The sequence below is a fragment of the Pseudophryne corroboree genome (assembly GCF_028390025.1).
Source record: "Pseudophryne corroboree isolate aPseCor3 chromosome 3 unlocalized genomic scaffold, aPseCor3.hap2 SUPER_3_unloc_7, whole genome shotgun sequence".
Classification (NCBI taxonomy): Eukaryota; Metazoa; Chordata; class Amphibia; order Anura; family Myobatrachidae; genus Pseudophryne; species Pseudophryne corroboree.
This window is the reverse complement of record NW_026967563.1, coordinates 1,544,280-1,563,657: the sequence shown is the minus strand read 5'-3', so window position 1 is coordinate 1,563,657 and position 19,378 is coordinate 1,544,280. Positions and strand designations below refer to the sequence as shown.

Sequence of the window (19,378 nt, the reverse complement as noted above, 5' to 3'; positions counted from 1 at the left end):
TTGGAGTCTGCTTCTGACTCCAAGATACTGATTCATTCTTTACCAAAAAGAATATCTCCAGTAAAAGGTAAAGACTCCAAAACCTTTTTGGATTCTGAATCAGCTTTCCGTGTACATAGCCAAACCACTCTGCGAGCGGCAACTGCTGAAGCTGATGCCTGAGAGGCAATAGTACCCATATCCAAAGCTGCTTCTTCCAAGAACATTGCAGCCTGCTTGATATGTGCTACATGAGATTTCTGCTCTCTAGATGCAATTGAAAGATCCCCTTCCAATGCATCAGTCCAGGCAGCCACTGCTTTTGCCAGCCAGGCTGAAGCCATGACTGGTCTTATGATTGCCCCAGATAGGGAAAAATGTTTTTGTTTTTTTAAAAACCATCAACTCTCCTATCCGTGACATAATTTAATGATGTTGAAGGCAGAGGTAATGTAGATATTCCCACTAATCGAATGACATGCGTATCTACTTTGGGGGCCACCTCCCTGTTTAAACAGTCCTCAGCTGGAAGAGGATACTTGGAATTCCATTTCCTTGGAATTCTAAATTTCTTACTGGGAGTAGCCCAAGCCTCTACAATAATTTCCTCCAGCTGTTCTGACCCAGGAAACTCAGTCCTGACTGTTTTGGGACGTTTAAACTTGGATTTTAACACAGGCTCTGCTGATTATTCTAAGGATAGAATGGCTTTCATTGCATTAATTAACTCAGATATGTCCACTGAACTGAGACCTCCTTCTTCATCTTCGTATGCAGAACCAGAGTGTAATGCGTCTTCATTCTCCAATGAATCCTCATCTGAAGCATGTGTAGACTGTGAAGATGTTGTTTCATGTCTATGTGCTTTACTTACCACTGGCTTTTCAGCCTGTTTTTGTTGAGAGGCTGCTGCTTCCCCTGCTGCTAAAAACCAGCAGCCCTCTTGACCATGATCTGACTCCTGCCACACCAAACAAAAAACTGATTTGCCTGAGCCAGGAGGTGGGGATATATGGACGGGCCCAGTGCATGCTGGGAGGCCAAAAGCTTTGACCGTTTGGTGCAAATCTGCTGTCGTGTCATCATATTCCAATGTTATCGTGTGGATAACCTGTGGACCCTGCAGGAGAAAAATCTGTTGCAGCAGCTGGGAGAGTTACATGAAATGAGGAGCTGGTGCAGCTGGTTAATAAGCTGGAGGAAATCACAGGAACTATACAGCAGCTGCAGCAAATAAAGAGTCAAAAGTTATCATAATGCTGCTTCCATGGACCTGTGTGAGGCTGGCCGGGATGCTAATGCAAAGGAGATCAAAGCTGGTGGTGAAGGAAACCTGCAGAGTTCCAGCTTAGATGTGGAAAGGTGGCTGTCTAGGGGAAGGTAGATCTGATGGCAGGTAACAAAGTGCCAGATGTGGCAGCTTCTAGGTATACTTTGTGGATCTGGTGGTGGCTGTGGTCACTCAGGGTCTGGTCTAGGATTGGCCATCAACCATTGATGATCAGGAATCTTTGATGGTCTATACCTGATGATAACTAGATTTACCATCAAAGGAAGAGAGCCAGGTAGTTACCCGCCATCGATAGTAGCTGTGAAGATACTGGGTTCCAAATTACTCAGGCACAGTGGTAGATGAAAAACCAACAGTGGTTATTGAACAGAATGTGTTATAAACAGCTCAGCACACCTCTGTAATCCAATTCCACATGACAATTCCCACCACAAACTCCTGACAGAACATCACTTTTTAGTCAAGGAGCATAGAATCTCTTTCAGCTCTCTGGTTAGCTCTACTTATACCCCCAGAAGCTTCATATTACATGGGATAAGGGTGACTTCTTTGTCTAAGGATCTTACAGCATTGGAATACAATACATATTCTAATCAAGGTGATTACATCAGCGAGAGAGCAACCATGTCTGGTCAGATCACTGTTGGACAATAGGGAGTAAACAAAAAGGTACAATGGTACCTTATATGACTCACCCTTTGAGTGTCCACTGTGGTGGTACTAAACAATAGAAAACTAGGTCTAACATGAATACATTATCCAGATGATAGGCTGTCAGCCAGTAGCCCTGCACCGCTCCGGCTCTTACAAATAGTGTGCTGTTCCGGCTGGGAATGGGATGCCCCATCTATCTCTCTGACTATCATAATTTTTATCATATAGAACTAAAGAATACTTCGATATAGTGGGCAATATAAACTGCCAGACAACATTTGTGGTTTATGTAATCTCCTGCATTTGTGGTTGCCAATATGTCTGTAGAACAATATGCTCTCTAGGGTTTTAGAACATAGAAGATTAATTCTTAAAAAGTCAACTAAACACAGTGTACCTGGACATGTTTGCTCACTCCATGGAGGTGATTGTGGGGTTCTGTCCATACAGGGAGTTGAACATATAAAACAGACATTCCGAGGTGGGGATAGATATAACCTCCTCTGTAAGAGGGAAGCATACTGGATTTGTATGATAGATACTTTGTTCCCTCTAGGGCTCAACGAAAACATTGAGCTGAATAATATATGAATCAATATCTGTATGTTATTCTATTTTATCCTATAGCTTCCTTTTTTTTCCCTTCTTTTCTCCCCCCTTTTTTTCCCTGGCTGTTTTCTTATCCTTCTATTAAGAAACCTAGTCTATACATACATATATATCCTTTGAGATATCTATGGAGTATATGATACACATGGTACTTTGTATCTATCTCTGGATTATTCTTTATCTAGTGTGATATGAGCAACAATAGACTCATATATATATATATATATACCAATTTACACTGAATATGACGATGCACATGGGTAACTCAGATGGTCTCTGTCACGACTGATGATTCAGAAAAGATTTTTCTGTTTAATTATTATTATCTGTATATCTTAGGAACATCTATTTGAATATTTTCTCTCCTACTATTTTGAATACAGTGGTTTGGTCCGATATGCTTTCGGTGGGTTATTACTTGTTTCTTGGAGCTTTCTAATTAAATTAATGGTTATACTCCTCAGAGATTCCTTTTTATATTGAATATATGTTTTCAGAAAGTGGTGGGAATAACTTGAAACACGAAACCCCTTCAAAGGAATAGAGAGGAGAATAAATATTCAAACTATATATAAAAATAATCTCTATAAAGCAAGACGTATTTAATGTCTTATTAATAAAGCTACATATTAGGTATCTGTATGTCCATTAGAAATTCTATCTGTGTATACATAAATATGGGGATTAGTGTGTTCTTTGTTTTCCCACCACTATCTACTATAAGTACTAATTTTATTGTTTAAGCTTGATATTATCTTTATAGTTCCTTTTTTTTTTTTAACAAAAGAGCATCTGTATTAATTACATCATGTGGATCAACTCTATACAAATTAAGCAACACCGAGCATTCACTCAGGTGTGCATATCACCACTCAAAAGCCAATTGGATACAAATGGTTTAAATACCCATTTACTTCTTCATTGGGTATTCATATCTCCTGAGAAAACTGCCGTTTGCCTGTGGCGGAGAAACGCGTTGAGTGTTGTAGCTATTGTTGGTCCATTGAAGGAGATTCATCCACTTCGTTTAACCCTGCTATAAACAATTTCATTGATCCTCACTGCTGTCACACGGGACGGAACGCTACTGCCCTCCGCTGTGCCGGGGCACCTGTCTGCAGACTGATTATCGGAGCTCGCTGCATCTCCCACTGGTCCATCTGTGAGGGATACCTGCAGCCGTTTGTAGCTCACACTGCACTTTGCTATTGACGGGAACCAGCGGAGATTACCAACATTGGGTGAGAACACTGACCTATAAGTGAGGATATTGAACTACTTAAATTATCCACTTTCATACCGTGGGATCCCTCTGGTATATACATAAATTAGAGTACTCCTACACTCTAATATGTTAATTAATGGACCGCAGTACTGCACATATCAGCTGATTCAGCTGCATTTAAATACAATCGATCTAATGTGAGTGATTACAGCTGAATCTGTATACAGTTTATATACAATCATAAATATTGTGGCTACATTTTATCTGGTTATTATTGGCATAACTGTTTTTATTGTGTTGAACTCTAATAAATATTAGAAATATTTTTATTTATATACCATCAGCGCTCATTTGTCTCTATTGAAACTTAAACAATCTATATCGTCTAAGGCATCCAGTTGCCGCATAGGAGCTGCTATCTAATCAATATATTTGGTGCTCATTTAATACATGTAACATTGCATTAGTGCCTGATTTAGCTAGGTAATTATATCTTGCATTTTGTCACCTCACTGACGTGACAGGCTCAGCTGTCAGTCATGCAGCCCCACTGCGCCCACTCTCTCCATACTCATACATACATGCCTTTCTGGGAGTGTCTCGTCCTGGCTGTCAGTGATGCAGCCCCACTGCGCCCACTCTCTCCGTACTCATACATACATGCCTTTCTGGGAGTGTCTCATCCTGGTTGTCAGTGAGACAGTGTCTCTGGCACAGCTGTGTAATCATGATGTGAGTGTGTGTGCTGAGTAGTGAGTACTGCTAGCAGCAAGTCTTACAGCTTAACTGCAGTGTAGCAGTGTGGTGGGGTGGTGGGGGTAAGAAGGTTGCTACACCAATGAGTCAAGGAATGGAGTAGTTGGATGGGACTCACACAGCAGGTGGTGAAAAGCTTAAAAAGGAGGAGTGGTTGGAAGGGGAAGGAACTGGTAGGTTCAGAAGGGATTAGTGAGGGTAAGGACTCTCAAGGGAAATTGGAGTGGGATCCCACAGGTACCAAACTGGGTAAAGAGCAGCTTTTAGGAAGGAAATTGGTGAGCTAGTCCCTGTGGTTGACCCTTCTCTGCCTCATGCGGGGTGGATCCTTGGACTCTCCAGTTCCTCTAGAGGCTGTGGATTCTTCTTGCCCACTACCTGGTGGTTCTGTGACTATCTCATGCCATAAACCTCCCAGATGCCTGGCCTCCAGATAAACATGTAATGGTCATGCAGGTGGTCCTGGGCTGTGGAGGTGGAACAAGCAAAGGAAAGTAGTGTCCCTTCTGAAGGGGCAATGGTGGACATTGTGAATGGTGAAGGGAAGGTTTTTGTGGGTGAAGGAGTTATTCCATATATACCAGAAACATGGGTCCTCAGCCTATATGATGTGCCACCATTAATGTGGCCTCTGTCTTGTCCAACCAAGCTTGATTTATGGGCTTTGCAATTTTTTTAAGCAGGATAAAGGCTGAGTTTTTTATTTCTGCAGTAGACTAGAATAAGCCCAGATAGCCCACTTCCATTATACCACCTGAATGTGACGGTCAGTGACCACCGTGCCATCACTTACCTGTATGCTTACACAAAACAGAATGATGGAACACTTACACGGTTTCTTTACATCTTCTGGGGTCCACTCCGAGATTAAACATTATGACGTAATTACTCAGACGGGAATATAAAACAGAATAAAAATAAAAGATTTAATGCAATAATTAGATGCAAACAAAAGCTTTTATTATGAGATCATACAGAGGAGTATCCGCACCATATAGATGTAACATACAACAAACCAACGCAGATGGAACCCGGGTGACTCTAATGCACATGGTAATGTACAGGGTATATATGGATAGGAACTTGTATCAGAAAACACTCGACACTCCTGATCAAGATGAGTGTCAGCAACAAGTTAGGCAAACTAGAAGTGAAAACACGTTCCAATGGCCGCCATATTGTCATGCAGCAATACAGATTGTGGAAACTGGTATTAGACATTCACATTTACACAAAGCACAAGATACTAAATAAACAGCAGAAAAAAAGACCTAAGCATTTGGGATGTATTATTTAGGAAGTAAATAGAGGTACATTAATGAAAAGCGTGAGTAACAGTCATTAGTCTGTTTGTGAAGGTCTCTAGAGTGGAGGCCTCTTGGACTGTGCAAGGCAGTGAGTTCCATGGTCAGGGCTGCAAAGCTAAAAGTTCAACCCTTAAATGAATTACTGAATTACAGGAGATTCTTGGTACTGCTGGTAACAGTCTTTCATCTGTAGAAGCCAGCAGGGCAGTAAGGAGGCAGAAGCTGCTTCTAGTACCTTGGACCATGTAATGCTGGGCTGGCATCATCCACCCCTGGCACCCAGCTAGACAACTATTTAGGATTGGTATTAGGTTCTCAGTACATGGAGCAAAAAGCAGGTCATCTGCATAGCAGTGGTAGACCAGGCCATGACGTCTGATTACATCACCCAGTAGTAGCATGTATATTTTATAAAGCATAGGAGATAGGATTCACTCTTAACGAACATTGCATGACAGTGATAATTATACTCCAGAAGATTTAAATGGTTCCGTACTTGGGTAATGTCTAATATGTTCAACAAGAGCGGATTTATTCTCACCACAGGAAAATGGCTTCTCATCTGTGTGACTCCTCTGATGTGTAACAAGATTTGATTTATATGCAAAACATTTCCCACACTCAAAACAGGAATACAGCTTCTCACCTGTATGACTTCTCTGATGTGGAACAAGATCTGATTTCCGTGCAAAACATTTCTTACACTCAGAACAGGAATACGGCTTCTCACCTGTGTGACTTCTCTGATGTGTAACAAGAGCTGATTTCCGTACAAAACATTTCCCACACTCAGAACAGGAAAATGGCCTCTCACCTGTGTGACTTCTCTGATGTGTAACAAGAGCTGATTTCTGTGCGAAACATTTCCCACACACAGAACAGGAAAATGGCTTCTCACCTGTGTGACTTCTCTGATGTATAACAAAATGTGATTTGTGTGCAAAACATTTCCCACACTCAGAACAGGAATACGGCTTCTCACCTGTGTGACTTCTCTGATGTATAACAAGAGATGATTTCCGTGCAAAACATTTCCTACACTCAGAACAGGAATATGGCTTCTCCCCTATGTGACTTCTCTGATGTCTACTAAGATTTGATTTCGATGAAAACAATTTCCCACACTCAGAACATGGAAGTGGCTTCTCACCTGTGTGACTACTCTGATGTATAACAAGAAGTGATTTCTGTGGAAAACATTTCCTACACTCAGAACAGGAATATGGCTTCTCACCTGTGTGACTTCTCTGATGTGTAGCAAGAACTGATTTATGTGCGAAACATTTCCCACACTCAGAACAGGAAAATGGCCTCTCACCTGTGTGAGCATACTGATGAATAACAAAATGTGATCTCTGTGCAAAACATTTCCCACACTCAGAACAGGAATACGGCTTCTCACCTGTGTGACTTCTCTGGTGTATAACAAGAAATGATTTAGTTGCAAAACATTTCCTACACTCAGAACAGGAATATGGCTTCTCACCTGTGTGACTTCTCTCATGTCCAATAAGAGCTGATTTCTGTGCAAAACATTTCCCACACTCAGAACATGGAAATGGCTTCTCACCTGTGTGAGTTCTCTGATGTGCAACAAGACGTGATTTCCGTACAAAACATTTTCTACACTCAGAACAGGAATATGGCTTTTCACCTGTGTGACTTCTCTCATGTCCAATAAGAGCTGTTTTCTGTGTAAAACATTTCCCACACTCAGAACAGGAATATGGCTTCTCACCTGTGTGACTTCTCTCATGTCTAACAAGATTTGATTTATATGTAAAATATTTGCCACACTCAGAACATGGAAATGACCGCTCACCTGTGTGACTTCTCTGATGTGTAACAAGAGCCGATTTATATGTAAAACATTTCCCACACACAGAACATGGAAATGGCTTTTCACCTGCCTTAACTGGCTGATTGGTAATACGCTTTGTGTTCTGTGCAAAACATCTGGCATCTATAGAACAGGGAAACACTGTATCTACTCTCAGAGCTGTATCAGATGCACCAATATCAGAGTGATCAGGAGAACATTTCCCAGGATCAGAGGGATCAGCTAATAGAGCTGGATGTAGAATTGGGGTAATGGGGTTATCTCCTGGAGAATCCTGTATACTGTCATTTTCTTTTATGTCACAATCCTGGGATAACATTAGATGTCCTTCTGAGATATTCCTGCATGTGTGTCCATCTGCTGGAAATAAAATACATTAATATATAAAATGAGTAGACAAGACCCAGGGTGTTACAGGATACAATATATAATTCTATAACTGAAATTTTTTACCTGTAATCATTGCTTTTATGTGTATTAAAAAACAAAAACGGCTAGGATGCTTAAACTGGAGCTTGATCAACACTGAACGCTCATGTGGGATTACTAGAGGTGACATGGATGCTCATGTGTGATTACTAGAGATGACACGGATGCTCATGTGGGATTACTAGAAGTGACATGGACGCTCGTGTGGGAGGTGATATAGATGCTCGTGTGAAATTACTAGGGGTGGCACAGACGCTCATGTGGGATTACTAGAGGTGACATGGACGCTCAGGTGGGATTACTAGAGGTGATATGGACACTCGTGTGAAATTACTAGAGGTGACATGGACGCTCGTGTGGGATTACTAGAGGTGATATAGATGCTCGTGTGAAATTACTAGGGGTGACACAGACGCTCATGTGGGATTACTAGAGGTGACATGGACGCTCAGGTGGGATTACTAGAGGTGACATGGACGCTCATGTGGGATTACCAGAGGTGACATGGGCGCTCGTGTGGGATTACTAGAGGTGACATGGACGCTCGTGTGAGATTACTAGAGGTGACATGGACGCTCGTGTGGGATTACTAGAGGTGATATAGATGCTCGTGTGAAATTACTAGGGGTGACACAGACGCTCATGTGGGATTACTAGAGGTGACATGGACGCTCAAGTGGGATTACTAGAGGTGACATGGGTTTTGCAATAATAAAACAGCAAAGAAGAGAAAGTGATGTCCTGTTTGTTTATTAAGTGAAGTATGTAAGATAAATCAGTGATATATAAAACACAAAGGTAAATGTATAAAGGTGAATAAAGTAATAAAAAAACAAGTGGTTTTTGTAGTTAAACATCGGCATGTATATTATATTGGGTGTTAACTGATTCAGTGCTGGTAATCCTGTCCAGTAAGAATATATTAATATATTACACCCATATGAGGACGGGCTAAATTCCACATTTAATAATATTGTGGCAGAGTTTCCTCCAGCGGTAATCTCAATGTAAAATCATACTGTATGTATAAACACTTTATGGGGGGGGATTCAGTTCATCGCAAAAAATCTCTATCCAATTAGCCGCAAAAAGTTATTGGTGATAATTCTCCATAGGTTTTTTTAATTTGCGCACAAATGTCTGCACACTGAGCAGTTGTGCGGTGTTAGGAGGAACTCATTTAAAAAGCCTTTTTAAATGTTTCCTACTGTATTGTCTTACTGACCTATAGTTTCTTACTGTATTGTCTTACTGACGTATAGTTTCCTACTGTATTGTCTTTCTGATCTATAGTTTCCTACTGTATTGTCTTACTGACCTATAGTTTCCTACTGTATTGTCTTACTGACCTATAGCCTCTTACTGTATTGTTTTACTGACCTATAGTTTCCTACTGTATTGTCTTACTGACCTATAGTTTCCTACTGTATTGTCTTACTGACCTATAGTTTCCTCCTGTATTTTCTTACTGACCTATAGTTTCCTACTGTATTGTCTTACTGACCTAGAGTTTCTTACTGTATTGTCTTACTGACCTATAGTTTCTTACTGTATTGCCTAACTGATCTATAGTTTTACTGACCTATAGTTTCCTACTGTATTGTCTTACTGACCTATAATTTCTTACTGTATGGGCTTACTGACCTAGTTTACTACTGTATTGTCTTACTGACATAGTTTCTTACTGTATTGTCTAACTGACCTATTGTTTCTTACCATATTGTCTTACTGACCTACAGTTTCCTACTGTATTGTCTTACTGACCTATAGTTTCCTACTGTATTGTCTTACTTTTAACCACAAACACAGGAGAGGTGTTATTACACACCCCAACTCCCGGCGCAAATAAACCAATGATAATTGTCTATTTATTTAACTTCAGCTGCACACATTAAAGGATTAGCTAAATCCTCAAACAATTTAGATAAAGAAAAAAGAAAAACAATGGTGCGCTTGAATTAAATATGGAATATTTATAATTATTTATGTCAAATATGTGTCTGCTTTCACTCACCGTCGAAATCAACAACAAAGAGTCTGCCTTGATTTTTATACAATCATTTTACTCAAAATAAATTAACACACATAAATGAATAACTAAAAAATCTGTGTATTCCACACACTAAAATAGAGGACGGATAGAATCCACTTAGTATAAGAGATAAACCGCAGCAGTGTGATTGATGTCAACAATGTGTTTAAAGTGACACTAAACAGGTTTTGCAGTCTGTTACATTCATTTATGTCACAATGTATATTGATACTATAACAACTGCCGATAGATATATCACACAAGTCTCTCCAATCCTCCTGCTACTGGCGTCCCAGTGCAGAGGATTAAATGCTGAATTCTTACCCGGAGATGCGGGAATGTCCAGTCTCAGGATGCACACACCCGGAGGGATAAGATATTGTGTAGCTTCAGATCGTATTGCTTACCACCGGTGTGTGGTGATTGATTTCGATCCTGGCGGACAGATGGATCAGTATGATTCCAGTGCGCTGTTGGTAGTGTGACCGCTGAAGTTTTGCACTCTTAGATCCTGGCAGGCAGACATATACCTATAGTTTATTTCTGTATTGTCTTACTGACCTTGTTTCCTACTGTATTGTCTTACTGACCTAGTTTCCTACTGTATTGTCTTACTGACCTATAGTTTCCTACTGTATTGTCTTACTGACCTATAGTTTCCTTTTCTATTACATAGTAACATAGTATCTAAGGTTGAAAAAACAAGATTTTAATTGCCTACCGTTAAATCCTTTTCTCGTAGTCCGTATAGAATGCTGGGGTCCATATTAGTACCATGGGGTATAGACGGGTCCACCAGGAGCCATTGGCACTTTAAGAGTTTAATAGTGTGGGCTGGCTCCTCCCTCTATACCCCTCCTACCAGACTCAGTCTAGAAACTGTGCCCGAGGAGACAACATACTTCGAGAGAAGGAAATACACAGATAATGGTGAGATTCATACCAGCTCACAGAACAGGCAAATCCGGCTAACATGCCGGAAAACTTAGCAACAACTGAAACAGTAAATAATGCAGAACCTACCTAGGAACCAGGCAGTGCTGAACTATAAAACCTAAGCAGGAAAATGCAGCGCTGGGCGGGCGCCCAGCATCCTCTACGGATTACGAGAAAAGGATTTACCGGTAGGTAATTAAAATCCTATTTTCTCTTACGTCCTAGAGGATGCTGGGGTCCATATTAGTACCATGGGGATGTACCAAAGCTCCCAGATCGGGAGGGAGAGCATGGAGGGTCATGCAAAACTGCTTGACCAAACTTGAGGTCATCATAGGCCAAGGTATCGAATTGTAAAACTTAGCAAACGTGTTCGACCCAGACCAAGTAGCTGCTCGGCAAAGCTGTATAGCCGAGACACCCCGGGCAGCTGTCCAGGAAGAGCCCACCTTACGAGTAGAGTGGACCTTTATATTTTGGACACTGCAATCCTGCCGTAGAATATGCATGCTGGATGGTGAACCTGATACAGCGTGAAATCGACTGCTTAGAAGTAGGACACCCAATTTTCTTGGGATCATAGAGGACAGAGAGTCAGTTTTCCTATGACTAGCCGTCCTCCTCACATAAATCTTCAAAGCCCTCACAACATCCAAGGCCTTTGAAGCAATTGAGGTGTCAGTAGCCACTGGCACCACAATAGGTTGGTTGGTTGGTTGATATGAAAAGCTGATACAACCTTAGGCAGGAACTGCGGACGAGTCCTGAGTTCCGCCCTATCTTCATGGAAGATCAGATAGAGACTTTTACAGGACAAAGCCCCCAATTTCGACAAGCGTCAAGCAGAAGCTACGGCCAACAAAGTGACCGCCTTCCATGTGAGAAACTTGATTTCAGCCTCCTGTAGAGGCTCAAACCAATCAGATTGCAGGAACTGTAATACCACATCAAGATCCCAGGGTGCCATTGGCGCCACAAAGGGAGGCTGGATGTGCAGAACCCCTTTCAAAAAGGTCTGAACCTCAGGGAGGACAGCCAATTGCTTTTGGAAGAAAATGGATAAAGCCGAGATATGAACCTTGATGGAGCCCAATCTCAGGCCCATATCTACACCTGCTTGCAGGAAAAGGAGCAAACGTCCTAGTTAAAACTCCACCACAGGAAATTTCTTGGATTCACACAAAGACACATTTTTTCCAAATTCGATGGTAATGTTTAGTTGTTACCCCTTCCTAGCATGTATCAGGGTAGGAATCACCTCACTCGGGATACCCTTCCCAGCTAAGATCTGGCGCTCAACCGCCATGCCGTCAAACATAGACGTGGTAAGTCTTGATAAGCGAACGGCACCTGCAGCAGCAGATCCTCGCAAAGAGGTAAGGGCTGTGGATCTTCCAGCAGAAGCTCCAGCAGATCCGCGTATCAAGCCCTCCTTGGCCAGTCCGGAGTAATGAGGATTGCCAGAACCTTTGTTCTTCTTACAAGTTGAAGAACTCTTGGAATCAGAGGAAGTGGAGGGAACACATACACTGACGTGAACACCCACAGTGTTACCAGTGCGTCCACCGCCACTGCCTGCGGGTCTCTCGACCTGGAACTGTACCTCTGCAGCTTCTTGTTGAGGCGGGAGGCCATTATGTCTATGTGAGGAACCACCCACCAACCGGTTACCTCCTCGAACACCTCCGGGTGGAGGCCCCACTCTCCTGGATGGAGATTGTGTCTGCTAAGGAAGTCTGCTTCCCAGTTGTCTACTCCCGGAATGAAGATTGCTGACATCACCACTGCATGCCTTTCTGCCCAGAGGAGGATTCTTGACACCTCTGACATTGCAGCCCTGCTCTTCGTTCTGCCTTTTCAGTTTATGTAGACCACTGTGGTCACGTTGTCCGACTGAACCTGAACAATTCGAGCCTGTAGGTGTGCTGCTTGAAGAAGGCCATTGTACGCGGCCCTTAGCTCCAGGATGTTTATTGGGAGAAGGAATTCTTGATATGACCACCTTCCTTGGAAGGTTTCTCCCTGAGCGAATGCTTCCCAACCTCTTAGACTTGTATCCGTGGTTAGAAGGATCCAGTCCTGAACCCCGAACCTTCAGCCTTCCAGAAGGTGTGGTAGTTGTAGCCACCACAGGAGCGAAATCCTGGCTCTTGGTGACAGACGTATCCTCTGGTGCATATCTAGGTGAGATCCCGACCACTGGTCCAAGAGATCCAGCTGAAAGGATCGAGCATGAAACCTTCCGTACTGCAGAGCCTCGTAGGAGGCAACCATCTAACCATCTTCCCCAGAAGGTGGATGCACTGATGAACCGATACCCGGGAAGGCTCCAAGACATCCTGGACTATTGTTTGAATCACCAATGCTTTCTCCACCGGTAGAAACCACCTCTGCACCTCCGTGTCGAGGATCATTCCCAGGAAAGCCTCCTTTTCGGCTCCAGATGAGACTTTAGAAGGTTCAGGATCCAACCGTGCTCCTTGAGCAGTTGTGTCGTGAGAGCAATGGATCTTAACAACTTCTCCCTGGATGACGCCTTGATCAGGAGATTGTCCAGATACGGAATTATGTTCACCCCCTGCTTGCGGAGCAGAACCATCATCTCTGCCATCACCTTGGTGAAGACCCTCGGTTGAAACTGATAGTGATCGTCTAACAGTCCAAACCTGAGATAAGCCTGATGCGGCGCCCAAATGGGAATGTGGAGGTACGCATCCTTGATGTCCAGGGACACCAGAAATTCCCCCTTCGTCAGTCCTGAGATGACAGCTCTCAGAGACTCCATCTTGAACTTGAACTCCCTGAGATAAGCGTCCAAAGACTTTAAGTTCAGAATTTGCGGTACAGAACCATCCGGCTTCGGTACCACAAGAAGGTTCAAATAGTAACCCTTGTACCACTGATGAGGCGGAACTGGAACAATGACCTTGGACACTAGCAGCTTTCAGATAGTTTCCAGAAGAATTGCTCTGTCTGCCAGCAAAGCCGGTAAGCCTGCTTTGAAGAAACGGTGAGGTGGGAAAGTTTGAAACTCCAGTCTGTACCCCCTGGACACTATATCCTGTATGCAAGGGTCCAGACCAGACAACACCCAGATGTGGCTGAAATGCCAGAGTCTTGCTCCCACCTGACCTTACTCCATCTGTGCGGTCCACCGTCATGCGGAGGACTTGGGGGTACCAGATGCAGGCTTCTGGTCTCGGGAACCTGCGGGAGCAGGCTTTTTTCCTTTAGAACAACCACCTCTGAAGAAGGTGTGAGAAGGTTTGTTCTTTCTAGGCCTCGCGGGCCAAAAGGACTGTGACATGGCTGGTGTAAAAGGTTTCTTTGTAGCCGGTGCAGCTGAGGGGAGAAAAGGAGACTTACTCGCCGTAGCCGTGGCAATCCATGCATCCAGCGCCTCCCCAAATAAAGCCTGACCTGTGTAGGGTAGGCCCTCCACGCATTTCCTGGATTCCGCATCTGCAGACCATTGGCGTAGCCAGAGACCCCTGCGAGTCGAGATGGACATGGAGGAGATCCCCGCAACCATGGAACCCAGGTCTTTCATGGAATCTACCAGGAACCCTGCAGAATCCTTAATGTTACATAAGAATAAATCAACGTCACCTGTATCCATCGTAGTCAAGTCCTCCTGCAGAGTGATTGACCACCTGGCTATAGCTTTAGAAATCCATGCACAGGCAATAGTAGGCAAACAAACAAACAAACGGTTTAAATACCCATTTACTTCTTCATTGGGTATTCATATCTCCTGAGAAAACTGCCGTTTGCCTGTGGCGGAGAAACGCGTTGAGTGTTGTAGCTATTGTCGGTCCATTGAAGGAAATTCATCCACTTCGTTTAACCCTGCTATAAACAATTTCATTGATCCTCACTGCTGTCACACAGGACGGAACGCTACTGCCCTCCGCTGTGCCGGGGCACCTGTCTGCAGACTGATTATCGGAGCTCGCTGCATCTCCCACTGGTCCATCTGTGAGGGATACCTGCAGCCGTTTGTAGCTCACACTGCACTTTGCTATTGACGGGAACCAGCGGAGATTACCAACATTGGGTGAGAACACTGACCTATAAGTGAGGATACTGAACTACTTAAATTATCCACTTTCATACCGTGGGATCCCTCTGGTATATACATAAATTAGAGTACTCCTACACTCTAATATGTTAATTAATGGACCGCAGTACTACACATATCAGCTGATTCAGCTGCATTTAAATACAATCGATCTAATGTGAGTGATTACAGCTGAATCTGTGTACAGTTTATATACAATCATAAATATTGTGGCTACATTTTATCTGGTTATTATTGGCATAACTGTTTTTATTGTGTTGAACTCTAATAAATATTAGAAATATTTTTATTTATATACCATCAGCGCACATTTATGTCTCTATTGAAACTTAAACAATCTATATCGTCTAAGGCATCCAGTTGCCGCATAGGAGCTGCTATCTAATCAATATATTTGGTGCTCATTTAATACATGTAACATTGCATTAGTGCCTGATTTAGCTAGGTAATTATATCTTGCATTTTGTCACCTCACTGACGTGACAGGCTCAGCTGTCAGTCATGCAACCCCACTGTGCTCACTCTCTCCATACTCATACATACATGCCTTTCTGGGAGTGTCTCGTCCTGGTTGTCAGTGAGACAGTGTCTCTGGCACAGCTGTGTAATCATGATGTGAGTGTGTGTGCTGAGTAGTGAGTACTGCAAGCAGCAAGTCTCACAGCTTAACTGCAGTGTAGCAGTGTGGTGGGGGTGGTGGGGAGAAGGAGGTTGCTACACCAATGAGTCAAGGAGAGGAGTAGTTGGATGGGACTCACACAGCAGGTGGTGAAAGCTTAAAAAGAAGGAGTGGTTGCAAGGGGAAGGAACTGGTAGGTTCAGAAGGGATTAGTGAGGGTAAGGACTCTCAAGGGAAATTGGAGTGGGATCCCACAGGTACCAAACTGGGTAAAGAGCAGCTTTTAGGAAAGAAATTGGTGAGCTAGTCCCTGTGGTTGACCCTTCTCTGCCTCATGCGGGGTGGATCCTTGGACTCTCCAGTTCCTCTAGAGGCTGTGGATTCTTCTTGCCCACTACCTGGTGGTTCTGTGACTATCTCATGCCATAAACCTCCCAGATGCCTGGCCTCCAGATAAACATGTAATGGTCATGCAGGTGGTCCTGGGCTGTGGAGGTGGAACAAGCAAAGGAAAGTAGTGTCCCTTCTGAAGGGGCAATGGTGGACATTGTGAATGGTGAAGGGAAGGTTTTTGTGGGTGAAGAGGGAGTTATGCCATATATCCCAGAAGCATGGGTCCTCAGCCTATATGATGTGCCACCATTAATGTGGCCTCTGTCTTGTCCAACCAAGCTTGATTTATGGGCTTTGCAATTTTTTTAAGCAGGATAAAGGCTGAGTTTTTTATTTCTGCAGTAGACTAGAATAAGCCCAGACAGTCCCACTTCCATTATACCACCGGAATGTGATGGACAGTGACCACCGTGCCATCACTTACCTGTATTCTTACACGGAACAGAATGATGGAACACTTACACGGTTTCTTTACATCTTCTGGGGTCCACTCCAAGATTAGACATTATGGCGTAATTACTCAGACGGGAATATAAAACAGAATAAAAATAAAAGATATAATGCAATAATTAGATGCAAACAAAAGCTTTTATTATGAAATCATACAGGGGAGTATCCGCACCATATGGATGTAACATACAACAAACCACCGCAGATGGAACCCGGGTGACTCTAATGCACATGATAATGTACAGGGTATATATGGACAGGATCTTGTATCAGAAAACACTCAGCACTCCTTATCAAGATGAGTGTATGTAACAAGTTAGGCAAACTAGAAGTGAAAACACGTTCCAATGGCCGCCATATTGTCGTGCAGCAATACAGATTGTGCAAACTGGTATTAGACACTCACATTTATACAAAGCACAAGATACAAAATAAACAGCTGAAAAAAAGACCTAAGCATTTGGGATGTATTATTTAGGAAGTAAATAGAGGTACATTAATGTAAAGCGTGAGTAACAGTCATCAGTCTGCTTGTGAAGGTCTCTAGAGTGGTGGTCTCTTGGACTGTGCAAGGCAGTGAGTTCCATGGTCAGGGCTGCAAAGCTAAACGTTCAACCCTTAAATGAATTACTGAATTACAGGAGATTCTTGGTACTGCTGGTAACAATCCTTCATCTGTAGAAGCCAGCAGGGCAGTAAGGAGGCAGAAGCTGCTTCTGGTACCTTGGACCATGTAATGCTGGGCTGGCATCATCCACCCCTGGCGCCCAGCTAGACAACTATTTAGGATTGGTATTAGGTTCTCAGTACATGGAGCAAATGCAGGTCATCTGCATAGCAGTGGTAGACCAGGCCATGACGTCTGATTACATCACCCAGTGGTAGCATGTATATTTTATAAAGCATAGGAGATAGGATTCACTCTTAACGAACATTGCATGACAGTGATAATTATACTCCAGAAGATTTAAATGGTTCCGTACTTGGGTAATGTCTAATATGTTCAACAAGAGCGGATTTATTCTCACCACAGGAAAATGGCTTCTCATCTGTGTGATTCCTCTGATGTGTAACAAGATTTGATTTATATGCAAAACATTTCCCACACTCAAAACAGGAATACGGCTTCTCACCTGTATGACTTCTCTGATGTGGAACAAGATCTGATTTCCGTGCAAAACATTTCTTACACTCAGAACAGGAATACGGCTTCTCACCTGTGTGACTTCTCTGATGTGTAACAAGAGCTGATTTCCGTACAAAACATTTCCCACACTCAGAACAGGAAAATGGCCTCTCACCTGTGTGACTTCTCTGATGTGTAACAAGAGCTGATTTCTGTGCGAAACATTTCCCACACACAGAACAGGAAAATGGCATCTCACCTGTGTGAGCATGCTGATGAATAACAAAATGTGATTTGTGTGCAAAACATTTCCCACACTCAGAACAGGAATACGGCTTCTCACCTGTGTGACTTCTCTGATGTATAACAAGAGATGATTTCCGTGCAAAACATTTCCTACACTCAGAACAGGAATATGGCTTCTCACCTATGTGACTTCTCTGATGTCTAATAAGATTTGATTTCGATGAAAACAATTTCCCACACTCAGAACATGGAAGTGGCTTCTCACCTGTGTGACTACTCTGATGTATAACAAGAAGTGATTTCTGTGGAAAACATTTCCTACACTCAGAACAGGAATATGGCTTCTCACCTGTGTGACTTCTCTGATGTGTAGCAAGAACTGATTTATGTGCGAAACATTTCCCACACTCAGAACAGGAAAATGGCCTCTCACCTGTGTGAGCATACTGATGAATAACAAAATGTGATCTCTGTGCAAAACATTTCCCACACTCAGAACAGGAATACGGCTTCTCACCTGTGTGACTTCTCTGGTGTATAACAAGAAATGATTTAGTTGCAAAACATTTCCTACACTCAGAACAGGAATATGGCTTCTCACCTGTGTGACTTCTCTCATGTCCAATAAGAGCTGATTTCTGTGCAAAACATTTCCCACACTCAGAACATGGAAATGGCTTCTCACCTGTGTGAGTTCTCTGATGTGCAACAAGACGTGATTTCCGTACAAAACATTTTCTACACTCAGAACAGGAATATGGCTTTTCACCTGTGTGACTTCTCTCATGTCCAATAAGAGCTGTTTTCTGTGTAAAACATTTCCCACACTCAGAACAGGAATATGGCTTCTCACCTGTGTGACTTCTCTCATGTCTAACAAGATTTGATTTATATGTAAAATATTTGCCACACTCAGAACATGGAAATGACCGCTCACCTGTGTGACTTCTCTGATGTGTAACAAGAGCCGATTTATATGTAAAACATTTCCCACACACAGAACATGGAAATGGCTTTTCACCTGCCTTAACTGGCTGATTGGTAATACGCTTTGTGTTCTGTGCAAAACATCTGGCATCTATAGAACAGGGAAACACTGTATCTACTCTCAGAGCTGTATCAGATGCACCAATATCAGAGTGATCAGGAGAACATTTCCCAGGATCAGAGGGATCAGCTGATAGAGCTGGATGTATAATTGGGGTAATGGGGTTAGCTCCTGGAGAATCCTGTCTACTGTCATTATCTTTTATTTCACAATCCGGGGATAACATTAGATGTCCTTCTGAGATATTCCTGCTTGTGTGTCCATCTGCTGGAAATAAAATACATTAATATATAAAATGAGTAGACAAGACCCAGGGTGTTACAGGATACAATATATAATTCTATAACTGAAATTTTT

The 19,378-nt window shown here is 42.8% G+C and overlaps 1 protein-coding gene and 1 pseudogene across 1 annotated transcript in view; one reads left to right on the top strand and one right to left on the bottom strand.

Annotated features, from left to right (window-relative positions):
• Positions 1-19,378, top strand: part of LOC134984639 (uncharacterized) — a 452,661-nt gene that overhangs the window by 21,325 nt on the left and 411,958 nt on the right. The window lies entirely within an intron of this gene.
• LOC134984619 (zinc finger protein 605-like) lies at positions 5,583-19,285 on the bottom strand (annotated as a pseudogene).